The 12,555-nt window shown below is 46.2% G+C and overlaps 1 long non-coding RNA gene across 1 annotated transcript in view; it reads left to right on the plus strand.

Moving 5' to 3' along the window:
- Nucleotides 1-7,154, plus strand: part of LOC149854856 (uncharacterized) — a 45,596-nt gene extending 38,442 nt beyond the window's left edge. The window contains exon 4 of the long non-coding RNA XR_016438775.1: nt 4,089-7,154. This is a non-coding gene — a long non-coding RNA (uncharacterized LOC149854856). The remainder of the gene's footprint in view (nt 1-4,088) is intronic.
- The last annotated feature ends 5,401 nt before the right edge of the window (nt 7,155-12,555 follow it).

Genomic DNA, 12,555 nt, shown 5'->3' on the forward strand with positions numbered 1-12,555 from the left:
TCCACTGATGCTGAATTTAAACTAATCTGGTATGTTTTCTTAAACTGAAACCTATTCCTGATTGTGTGTAAGAGATCAGGCCATCATTCCCCAAATTATTATCTGAGGAAATTGCCTGGTAAACACATAACTGGGCACGATTCTCTTGCGCCTGTTTCTTGTAGTAACTCAGTTATTTCCAGTCGAGTTACCCCTGAATTAAACCAGGATGAAATGAACCTTGTCTGTTGTAAAATTTTGGGCAGGTTTTACATGAAATCAGCTTTGAAAAAGTAATAATTATTGTCTTTAGGAAAAGAATTTCCTGTGATTACAGAAGGTGTCTCCACTCCTGTCTTAGCTTGTTCTTTAGCCTAGTCATTCTCTGTGCGTGTGTTTGTGTGTGGCCTGCTGGACATTGTCAGTGGAGCTGGCTCTTTTTCAGCTGCACCGTTTAGTTAAAAACAGTTTTAAAATGCACCACAAACATTCCTAATAATATTTTCCATGTACGCCTTTTTCCAAGGACTTGCTTTAGTTGTTACAGGAAGTTAAGGAGAAAACAAGCTGAACATGATTGGTCTTTGCTCGTATAACACAACCAGTGCTGCTTGGTGTGATCATACAGTACATCCAGTGCTGTTTTGTATAGTGAAGTTAATATAGCAACCTACAGAACATTGGAGAAATGCTATACATGGCATCGTATTTTTCTTTTTGTTTCCTGTTACAAGCCCATTCATTCTGTGATTCAGGTGAAGACCATTCCCAGATGTATTTCTTTAATAGTAATGGGTATTATTTGTTAATCATCCTTAGCTGGCATTAATGAATCACAGAGGTCACAAGCAGTCATCCCTTTGATCACATCCAGGTTGGGAAGGGATTGCTACATAGAATTCTCCTGTAATTCCGCTGGCATAATGCTGGAAACAGCCCGCGGCCAAGCAGCGAATGTATATTTTACAAAAAAAGCAAAACCAAACCACCAGCTAGGCCAGAGCTAAAAACCAAAGCAGAGTAAAAGCAAGCAGGAGCAGTTGCAAAAGGAAGCCAGAGAGACATTCTGCTGTGGTCCTTCCTGCCCTGGGCAAGTCCACAGGTGTCACACTCACCTGGGACTCCAGTGTGAAGAGCAGGCAGATGCTTTGCCCTGTGCCTTGAAGAGCACTTCCCCAAGCCAGGTTCCCCACCCCACCTGCTTCCCCTTCCCATCTGTGGCACCTAGCTAGGTGCCGAGGGTGTCAATTAAAGCTGCAAGGGCCAGGAACTGGGCTTGGGGAGGCTCTTGCTTAGCCCAGTTCCTAGCCCCACGGTTTTTTAAATCACTGCCCCTGCTGCCCAGCTGGATGGTGCAGGTGACAAGGGGACAAAGCCACCCGCTTCTTCCCAAGGAAGGGAACTCTTCCAGGGACTTCTGGGAGTCAGGGAGTGGTGGCTGCTGTTCCCTTTGCCTCCTGGACTGGTGAGAAAGGGAGCGGAGGAAAACAGTGAGACAAAACCTCCAGCCCACTTCTCACTTTGGGGACTCTAGTGTGAGAAGGAGAAAGGGGTCTTGCAGCACTGCTACCTCCTGCTAGGTTCCTGGTGCCTGAGTGGAAGAAGTACTGCAGCCAAACCCATTAACTTCTCACACCAGAGTCCCTGGACTATGAGGAGCCGGCAGAGAGCAGCTGGATCTATGGGAGGGGCAGGAGCAGTACCTCTTTCCCCACCCTCCAGGGGTGACCCTGGTCTTGGGAAGGCACATGAGCCTTTCCCCCAGCTCTATTTCTCCTGGTCCCTGGGAGGCATTAAGTTGGAAGAAACTCTCCTGGGACAAACTCCTCTCTGGTAGGAATCAACTTACATTTCTTTCAGCACCTCCATTTTTGGTCAAGGACAAAAAGTGTAAACAGTTGTACGCTTTTGGTTTCTGCCATGAGAATAGTGATTCTCCCAATAGAAACTGAATGTCTGTACATGGCCTTATCTAATCCCTGATATACTGCTGTATATTACAATTACACACCCATAAACAACTATACCATAAAACTTGAGATTCAGCAGCCTTTTAAGTAGAAGTTCACCAAGTTGATCTTTTTCAAACTTGAGTATGCATCCTGTAGGCTTATGCAGTGCTTTGATAAGAGTACAGGCCAACATTTCAATAATGCCAATGGAGCTTCTGATTGGTCAATAAGCGGTGTCAATACTCTACCTAAGAAATAATATGTAAAGAGTTGCTGGGTGTAGGGGAAACAAGCAGGAATATTCTGTTGGTTAAGTGGGCCGAAAAAGTTTGAAAAAACACTGAATTCGATAAAACAAAATTCAGTTATTGCTGGTTTTTAAATTCCAAGCAAAGGTAACATTTCAGAGAAGAAAGAACTGCCCTTTGTTAACAAGCTCAAAGTTCAACTTTCCTATGAACTTATTTCGGTTTTGCATTCCTGAAAAAACATGTGACTTTCATTCTGAGTTGTGTTTCTCAACACTTCTAAGTAGCGAGTACCCCCTAACTTCTGAACATTTTAATAAGTACTCCAACACTCAATTTTCCAGGGGATTTTATATTTACAGACTAACGGTGCCATATGTTGGAAGAAGGGCTGTGTATATGACAGATGTCTGATTTGGTGTGCGTAGGGTAGCCACCTTTTCCCCCAGGGGTGCACAACTCAAGTATGTACCTGGGCTAGAGGTGATGTTGGCCAAAACTAGGAGGGCTGAACCCCAAATTATCACTGGGGAATCTAAAGCGCTGCGCAGTGTGTGGCGTACCAAATGTTTTGCCCTAGTTTTGAGAGGAGGAAGGGGTGAGAGAGAGAGGAAAAAAGAGTGAGAGAGGAAAAGAGAGCAAGAGAGAGAGTGTTGGGGTAGCTGTGTACCCCCTGCCTGTGTCTTGCGTACCCAAGTGGTACACATACCACAGGTAGAGAAACTATGGTTTAACAGACTCTATGTACAATCTCTGCCATGTACTTTGTTGAGTTGCAAATATCTCTTTAGTTAGATAGCTTCTACGATAAACCAACAATTGTCAAGCAATGACAGTACCTTTAGGCTGATCAAATACCCCAAAGTTTACAATTGGTTTACAGAAAAAGAAAGGTCAGATATAAAGAATTAGATCTACATCTAGATTCTGAAACATCTCCCAGGTTGGGGTAGACAGATCCAGGGACACAGCTCAGGCCAATACCTACCGTATTTTTCGGACCATAAGACACACCTGACCATAAGACGCACCCAGTTTTTATGGCAGGAGAGACTATGTGTGCCGGTGGCCGGCCATTTTTATTGCCGGCTCCCGGCCACCGGCACGGGCGCCAGCTTCCTGTGTAAACAAGCGGCGGATGTCCCGCTCGGGCTCCGCCGCCTCCGCGGGCAAGCTCTGCCCCGTCTCCCCGGGACGCACACCTTCGGACCATAAGACGCACCCTCGTTTTCCCCCCACTTTTGGGGGGAAAAAAGTGCGTCTTATGGTCCGAAAAATATGGTACTTTTATATAGGAAGCAGCATTATAACTGAATAGTCAGAAAGCAAAGACTGGGGCCAAAAGGATAGCCGAAAGGGTAGAGGAATCTAGAAAAACACTAATCAAATGTAGTTTAGCAATTTTTAAAATCAATATTGAGTAAACACTGCTTATGAGACATACATTTAACAATTAAGTACGTCTGCCAGATGGCTTCACAGTAGGTTAAGCCACTTCTCACATTTACTGCATTATGTAATTGTCAACTGAGTAAAGAATCTCACATCTAACTATCTCTTTTCTCTTAAAGAGTTTTGAGACATATTTAGCTGTGAAGTCAGTATTGCCAGTCTCCTGAAACCAGCAAAGTTGCACAACATTTCAATTTGGCCCTTTTCATCAAACGTTCTTCACACACTTTAATAAACATGCATGTCAAATGAGTTCATTTTGCTTCGTTCTGGGATGAAAGTCAAAGTTTTGAAATAAGAAACATTTTGATGTGCATATACTTGCTTCCAAATAAAATGGTTGTCAGCCAATGTGTTGAAAACATGGAGAATTTGCTGAGAAGCTACTATGGATTTCTTTCAATGTTGAAAAAATAAATCAACCCCCTAATGTCAAAATAATGTCTGCTTCTCTTAGAAACACAGAACCAGAAGGGACCTATACAATCATCAAGTCCAGTCCCCTGCCAGGGGCAGGAAGTATTGGGCTCACATGAGCTCAGCAAGGTGCCTCATCTTGAACAATTCCAAGAAGGACAATTGCATCACCTCTGCTGCAAGCGTATTCCAGATTCTGGTGACCCGTACAAAGAAGAAATTTTTCCTTATGTCCAACCTGAATTTACCTTCTATCAGCTTATGCCCATTGGTTCTCATCCTCCCTTGAGGTGTCCTCCTGAATTGTTGCTCTCCTAGTTCTCGATGCTCCCCCCTGAGGTACTTGTAGGCAGTTATCAACTCACCTCTCAGCCGCCTTTTCCTCAGGCTGAACAAGCCCAGTCTCTGGGGTCTCTCCTCATAGGTCCTATCCTCCATGCCTTTAATAAAATGGGTGGCCCTTCTTTGTACCCTCTCAAGCTTATCTATGTCCTTCTTGAAGTGTGGTGTCCAGAACTGGGCACAGGACTCCAGCTGAGTCTTCACCAACGCTAAATAGAGAGGGAGGAGTGCCTCCCTGGATCTGTTGGCCATGCAGATGCTGATGCACACCAGAAAGTTATTGGTCCTTTCAGTAGCCTCACCACACTGTTAGGTCATATTCATCTTCCAGTTGATCGTGACCCCCAGGTCTCAGTCAGATGATGTGTCAGTCAGTAAGCTACCACCCATTGTATAGTTGTGGTAAGGGCTCTTCCTACCCAGGTGAAGGACCTTGCACTTCTCCCTGTTAAACCTCATCTGATTTCGTTCTACCCATAAGTCCAGTCTGTCAAGGTCTGCGATCTTTGCCCTATCCTCTGGTGTGTCCATGTTTCCCCACAGCTTGGTATAATCTGCAAACTTAATCATTACGGTTTCTACCCCTGCATCCATATTGTTAATTAATATATTGAATAGCATGGGTCTGAGCACTGATCCGTGGGGGAACTGACTGGAGACAGCCCTCCAGGATGAGGCCATCCCATCATTCACCACTCTCTGGGAGTGGCCTCTGAGCCAGTTGTCCACCCACCTCACTGTAGATGGGTTCAGCCCAGTACTCTAGTTCGTTAGAGAGAATCCCATGAGAGACAGAGTCAAAGGCTTTACTGAAGTCTAAGTAGATGATGTCAACCTCATGTCCCTTGTTAATGTGGTTAGTGACCTGGTGATAGAAGGACACAAGGTTCTTCAGGCATGATCCACCCTTGACAAAGCTGTGCTGGTTGCTGTTTAGCACCCCATCTGTTACCAGCTTTTAGTTGATGGCCTCCTTAACCGACTTGTCAAAGATTTTACTTACGATAAATCTTGGCTTATCCTACATATATTCAGCAAGATCTTATATAACTTACCTCAGTTATACCAATGCATATAAAATGGGATGATCTGGAGCACTCGACTCAGGGATGGAAGAACAAACTTCTAAGAACCACCTTCTCAAAGTCTTCCAGTAGTTTTCAATAAAAAAACGGAAAACTATTTAGCTTAACAGAGTGCTGTAAGAATTAAATTGAATTTTCAAAGTATCATTCAAACAGTTATCACCAGTTATCGCCTGCTCTCAAATCCATTATGTGGTTTAAAATTGCACCTGCAGCAGTTTGTCTGGCAAACAGATGTGGAGCCATAGCGACAGAGGGCAAGGACCATGGTCCATTGGTGGAGAAGGGCAAGCCAGGCCTCCCCAAGGTGGGAAGAATCAAGATCACCATCCCAAGGAAGAAGAGACAAGTGGTGGGGGTTGGAGACTCCTTTTTGCGGGGTACAGAGGGATCCATCTGCTGATGTGACCTGTTGTTTTAGGAAGTCTGTTACTTGCCCAGAACCCATATCCAAACTGTCATGAAGGGATTACCAAAACTCATCCAGCCCTTTGACAACTGCCCCTTGCTTCTCATCCATATGGGCACCAATCATACTGCCAGGAGAGACCTTGAGCAGATCAAAAGTGGCTACAGGGCACTGGGTGCAAGGCTGAAGAGGATGGGGGCTCAGTTGGTGTTCTCTCCAATTCTTCCAGTCAAGGGAAAGGGCCCGGGTGGGAGCAAGTGCATCCTGCAGATCAATGCCTGGTTGCACAGGTGGTGTCACCTGCAGGGATTTGGCTTCTTTTACCAGGGGATGACATTCAAAGAAGGATTGCTAGGAAGACATGGGATCCACCTGATGAAGAGAGGGAAAAGCATCTTCACAGGCAGGCTCACTAACCTAGTGAGGAGGGCTTTAAACTATGTTCACTGGGGGAAGGAGACCAAAGCGCTGCGGTAAGTGGGGAAGTGGGTTGTAGCATGAACTGAACTAATGTAGCTAACGTTAACATAAAGAGTAATAATAGTAAAATATAACCATGTTAGTCTTGTCCTGTAAGCAACTTGAAAACTCCATTTTGTATCCTTCTGCTTGACGTAAATGAATGAACTCTGCATAACTTTTATGTATGAGTGTGCATAAAAGGGTGAATGGTGAGAGAATGGCATAGAGATGGGAGAAGGAGATTCAACTGTTTATGTAAGCAACAAGGCATCAAATGTAAGTTACCAGTCAGTAAACTAATTAACAAATGGCTGAAGAATCCCTTTGAAGCTCGAGGGCACAAAGAAAATAACAGAAGAAGATATTCTGCCAGACGGGCAACAAGAATACTCCAAGGCTAACATAAACTGAAGACAAAAGAACAACTGCAAAAACAGAAGCTGGGTATGGAAAAACCCCAAAGCACTGAAACAAAGGATGCCAATCCCTATAAAAGAACACTTTGAAAATGCCAAGTTGGGTGAGTCTCTTTCTTTACTGCTGTTTCATCTGTATCCAGCTGTTATCCTAAAATCTGCTATCTTCAAATCATTATCATCTACTCAGTAAGCCTGGGTTGGCCACCCTGGGCTGATACTGAGCAACTATTGCTGGTAACTATATCTGGTGTATGTGTGGATGAAATGGTTGTTTTGTGTATGTGTATGCCTGCATGTAATGATGTGTATGATGATTTGTGTGTGTTTATATGAATGGTGTGCCTGAACCTCTACGTCTAACTCATGTAATCAATAAACATGGCACCTTGCCTTATCCCCCTTTATAAAGTCTTGCTCGTGATTTGAGCAGTTGGCGATTTGTGTAACATTTTGGTGGAGATGGTATGTGGGGGTGAATAAGATTCTATGCTGCAGTTTTTGATCAGTTGTGTGTTATCTGTATACTAAATGTTGTCTGTATATATGTTTGTCTGTCTATCTGAAAGTGTATACATCACCTGGTGGTAGAAGTGCCGGGTATAGTGGTCTTGGGTTAGACTGACCACTTAGAAAAATAGAGGAATACTTGTATACTTGTGTTGCCGGCACAAGGTGCCCGAGGGAGGCAACAATTGGGTTCATTGCCCGGTGTGCGTAGCGCCAAATAAACACACTGGGGGAGAAGCAGACAAAGTTTATTTGAGCTCAAGTAAAAGGCACAGGGAGACTGTATAGTCTCAAATCCTGCGCACCTAACCCTGCAACAGCGGGATCTTTATACCCCGGTCAGTTTCACTGTCAGTGATTTTCCACCCGCTGGCCCCCCTCTTTCTTCCCTTTCCCTCCTCCTTTCTCTCTCTGAGCGGTGCCCTTGCATTCCACAGATAACAGTTTTAGCTCGCCTGCTTTCCAGAAGGACAGGAGATTGCAGGCGCCAAAGAAAGGGTTACAAAGGTTGGGCAAGGGGGGGGGGTTTGGCTCTTCTGAGCCTGGAGCAGAAGGACTTCCTCGACACTCGTGGTCTTCCATCCCTCTGAGTTACCCAGGGTTATGCCCAGTGACACCAACAGCTCCCCCCTTTGAGAATACTCAACAAAATTTTGGCTGAGTTTTCTCATATTCTGAAGATAAAAAGTGATTGAGTGTTTGAGGATTGGGATCTTCAATGCAAGGGTATAGTGAAGTGCTCGGGGAGGGGGATGCACAGACTTTGTGCAGGAGGGCGTTACAGCACGCAAATAAGAGGAGAGTAATTAAACACAACACAACACTGGTGATCAGGAGGTGAAGGATGCCCGCTCCTAGGCCTCCGAGGTTGGGCAACCAGCTCCAGAGAGAATCAAAGACAGGGGGTTCACATTCCTGACTTCTCCACAGCTCAAAAGCCTGTTCAGCTGAAATGTGTTTGTTAATACCTTGGGAATTTTCTGGGACATAAGGACAACATTCGTTCCCAATTAGAGCACATACCCTGCCCTGAGTTGCTAAAACATAATCTAGAGCCTGATGGTTTTGAAGAGATAATAAACAAAGTTGATAAATCTCGGAGTTAAGGCTCTTTTCAATAGCTAAAGTGTCATTGGCAAATTTTGTAAGAAACGCAGAAAGTTGACAATACAGCTTGGCTAACTGGCCCACTCCGTATGCCAGGAGAAAGATCATGCCAAGTCTGTCTCGTGATGAATCCAGTTCTTGTGTCCATTGACCTTTGCCGCTGTGTGGGAAACTAGTAGGACAGGGTGAGGTCCTTTCCACTTCTTTTGGAGGGGCTCATCCTTCCAGCTACGAACGAGCACGAAATCCACCGGCTGTAACGCGTGGACTAGAGCATCCAGCGGAAGAGGCTGCAAGTCTTTAGTGTACCTATGGAGAGAAAAAAAGAACAGCAGACAGAGAGCACATATACCATGACAAAATATTACATCCTATTTCCCACTCCCCTGCTGGAACCGGCGTCCCATTCATAGGCCATGCCCTTCCAAACATAATCTCAAAGGGGCTAAGCCCTAGTCTTCCCTTGGGGAGGGGGCATGGATACGAAGCAAAGCAAGGGGCAAAGCATCGGGCCATCGCAGAGAGGCCTCCTGGCAGATCTTTGATAGATGACACTTAAGGGTCTGATTTGTATGAGTACTGGGGATCTGGGAGCTCCCCCACTGATGGAATGAGGGCATGCATGTGGGTGTCAGCAGGTCTCGGCGTCCTCAGGGTGGCAGCATTTTTAGCTTCTCTGTCCGCCTGGGCGTTACCCCGGCTATGTCTTGATCCTCTTTCTGATGCGCCTTACAGTGCATTACTGCCACTGCTGAGGGAAGTTGAACAGCTTCCAGGAGTCGGAGAATTTGGGGTCCATACTTCACTGGGGAGCCTTGGGCTGTCAGCAGCCCCCTTTGTTTCCATAGGCCAGCATGGGCATGCAGTACTCCAAAAACATACCGAGAGTCAGTATAGATGTTGACCCGTTTCCCCTTTTGACAGTTCTAGCGCCTGGGTCAGGGCCACCAGTTCAGCAAGTTGAGCAGATGTTCCGGCGGGCAAACCCTTGGCCTCAACAACATCATAGAGGGTCACAACAGCATAACCTGCCCTTCTTTGCCCTTCTACAACAATGCTACTGCCATCAGTGTACCACTCACAATCAGCATTCAGAAGTGGCTGATCCTGTAGGTCTGCATGGCTGGAGTACTGTGCATCTATGATGTCTAAACAATCATGCTCTTGTTCCTCCATTTCAGGTAAGAGAGTAGCCGGGTTAAGGGAGGGACAGGGCTGCAGAGTCACTTCAGGTTCTCCAAAAGCTTAGCTTGGTACTGAGCCACCCGAGCCTGAGTGAGCCAGAGACCCCCCCTTCGCATCTAGCAGAGCCTGGACCATCTGAGGGGTATACACCTGCACAACTCCTCCCAGCGTTAACTTTTCAGCTTCCTCAAGTACTAGGGCAGTTGCCGCAACTGCTCGTAAACATGCTGGCCATCCCTTGGCAACTGGATCAAGCTGTTTGGAGAAATAAGCAACGGGATGTTTCCACGCCCCCAACAATTGAGTAAGCACTCCCAGAGCCATCCCTTTTTGTTCATGCACATACTATTGGAAAGGTTTAGAAAGGTCCGGTAACCCCAGGGCGGGGGCTTCCATTAGTTTCCTTTTTAGTATCTTAAATGCCTTGTCGGCTTCTGGAGCCCAATAAAAGGGGTCATGGTCTGCCCCTTTCACACAGTCATATAGTGGTTTTGCCCATAGTCCAAATTCAGGGATCCATATTCTGCAAAAACCTGCCATGCCAAGAAACGCCCTGAGCTGCTTATGGTTGCTTGGGGTGGGAACCTGGCATATAGCCTCCTTTTGCTCGCTTGAAAGCTGGTGCTCCCCCTGTCTTATGTGAAATCCCAGGTATCGTACTTCGGGGAGAGCAATTTGAGCTTTATTTTGAGCCACCCGATATCCTCAAAGTCCAATAAAGTTTAGGAGGCTTACCGTGGCGTTAAGGCAAGAGTTTAAATCTATGGCAGCAATTAAGAAATCATCCACATATTGTAACAAGAGAACTTCATGCTCATTATTCCACTCCTCCAAGTCTTTAGCTAAGGACTGGCCGAAAAGGGTAGGAGAGTTCTTAAATCCCTGGGCTAATACTGTCCAACAAAGTTGTTTCTTAACCCTTTTTCTGTCCTCCCATTCAAAAGAGAATATCTCCTGAGAGGGGGGGTCAACTGGAATCGTAAAGAAAGCGTCTTTCAAATCAAGACCTGAGAAATGAGTATACTGCCCCCCTATGGAGGCCAGCAAGGTATATGGGTTTGGGACGAGGGGATGAAAAGTTTTAAGCCGTTCATTAACTAACTGCCCTTAGGTCCTGCACCAGTCGATATGTGCCATCAGGCTTTAGTACAGGCAAGATAGGAGTGTTCCAGGCCAATTGACACTCTCGCAGTATGCCGTGCTTTAGGAAACGGTCTATAGTCTCTTGCAGTCCCTCTCTGGCTTCCCTTTTGATTGGGTACTGCTTGATTCATACTGGACCTTTTCCTGGCAGTAGTTGGATATTAATGGGGGTTTGATGTGTAGCCTTTCCGGGGACCCCCTTTACCCATACCAATGGGTATACCTGGTCTTCCCACTAATGGGTATACCTGGTCTTCCCACTGGTTCCACTCCAGGGGAGCATTCATAGCCAAGGGTTCAACCGCGAGGGTCATTAGCCATGCATTTTCAGGGGGCAATGTGAGGGTTATTTCATCCTGGGTAAAATGCAGTGATGCACCTAATCGACAAAGCAGGTCTCGTCCTAGCAGGGGTGTTGGGCAATCTGGAAGGTAGACCAATTTGTGAGAAAGACCCCGGTCTCCCAGAGCACATTCTGCAGGAGCATACACTGGGCACTGAGTCTTTTTTCCCGTGGCACTCACCACGGTGAGAGAGTCCGCTACGGGGAAGTTGAAGAGGGTGATTTACAGTGGTCTGTGCTGCCCCAGAGTCTACCAAAAAATCAATTTCTGAATTCCCCACCTGCATTTTTACTCGGGGTTCCGGGGTTGGGGTGGTCCGTTTCCCCTACACCCCAACCCCTGTCCTTCCACTGCCATTACAGGAGTGCAGTCTCTCCCTTTCTCTGGGCATTCATTCTTCCAGTGTCCCTCTCACCGTCATAAGGCACACTGGTTCCGTCCCAGGTGTCTTTCTTGTGGGCCAGGGTGCCCGCACCCACGACCCCTTATACCTCTGCCTCTCCCACCTTCTTGTGGCCTTTCTCTGACTCCAGCCTGTACTGCTGCTACTAGCATTCTAACTTGTCTCTTGTCCTTTTCTCCTTCTCTGACAGTATACGTTCTGTTTGCAGTTTCCAGGATTTGTGCTACAGACATACCCATTAAGTCTTCCTTCTTTTGTAACTTCCTCTTTATATCAGGGGCTGCACGGCTGGTAAAAATACCCTTTATAATCACCTCCGTCGCCTGATCATCAGGGTCTGCATTGGTATTTTGCCGAATGGCGTCTCGGATGCGCTGTAGGAATGCAACGGGACTTTCCTTCAGCTCCTGTACTATTTCATATGGCTTTGCCCAATTATTATATCGGACAGCCGAGTGCCTGAGCCCATGAATAAGCAGTTCTTTGTAAGAGGTAAGATGGGTATGATCCACAGGATTGTTAGGGTCCCATCTAGGGTCTGCTAGGGGAACCACATCTGCCGGACTAGGAACATTGACGGGATCCCTTTCATGCCTCCGCTGTGCTTCTTCCCTTGCTTTGGAAATAACTTGATTCTGCTCTACTTCAGATAATAAGGTTCACATAAGGATATTACAATCGTCCCAATCAGGCTTGTGACTAGCTAAACATCCCTCAAAGACAGAGATAAACTTACTTGGGCTAGTTGAAAATTCTCCAGCCTGTGCTTTAAAAGCTGCCAGGTCCACCGGGTTAAAAGGTACATGGGTGTATACTTGCAAGGTCTGGGCTGCACACCCATCTGCCCCAGGCCGGGCTATTACAGTTTCAGTAAGTAAAGGATAAAATCCCACTGAGGGAGGAATCTCTGGAACCAGGGGCATCTGATCTTTATATGGTGGAAGTGTTAAAGCCAAAGGGGACGCCGACTCTGGCATTACAGTAATGTGGGGGAATGCTGAGACTCAACACTAACAACTACTGATCCTATCGGAGTCAAATTACACTTCTGCAAAATATCTGTCTTGTTCCATAAAGCCATAAACAATTGTGCATACAAAT

The sequence above is a fragment of the Crocodylus siamensis genome, chromosome 12, assembly GCF_052110815.1.
Source record: "Crocodylus siamensis isolate JL-2025a chromosome 12, ASM5211081v1, whole genome shotgun sequence".
Classification (NCBI taxonomy): domain Eukaryota; kingdom Metazoa; phylum Chordata; order Crocodylia; family Crocodylidae; genus Crocodylus; species Crocodylus siamensis.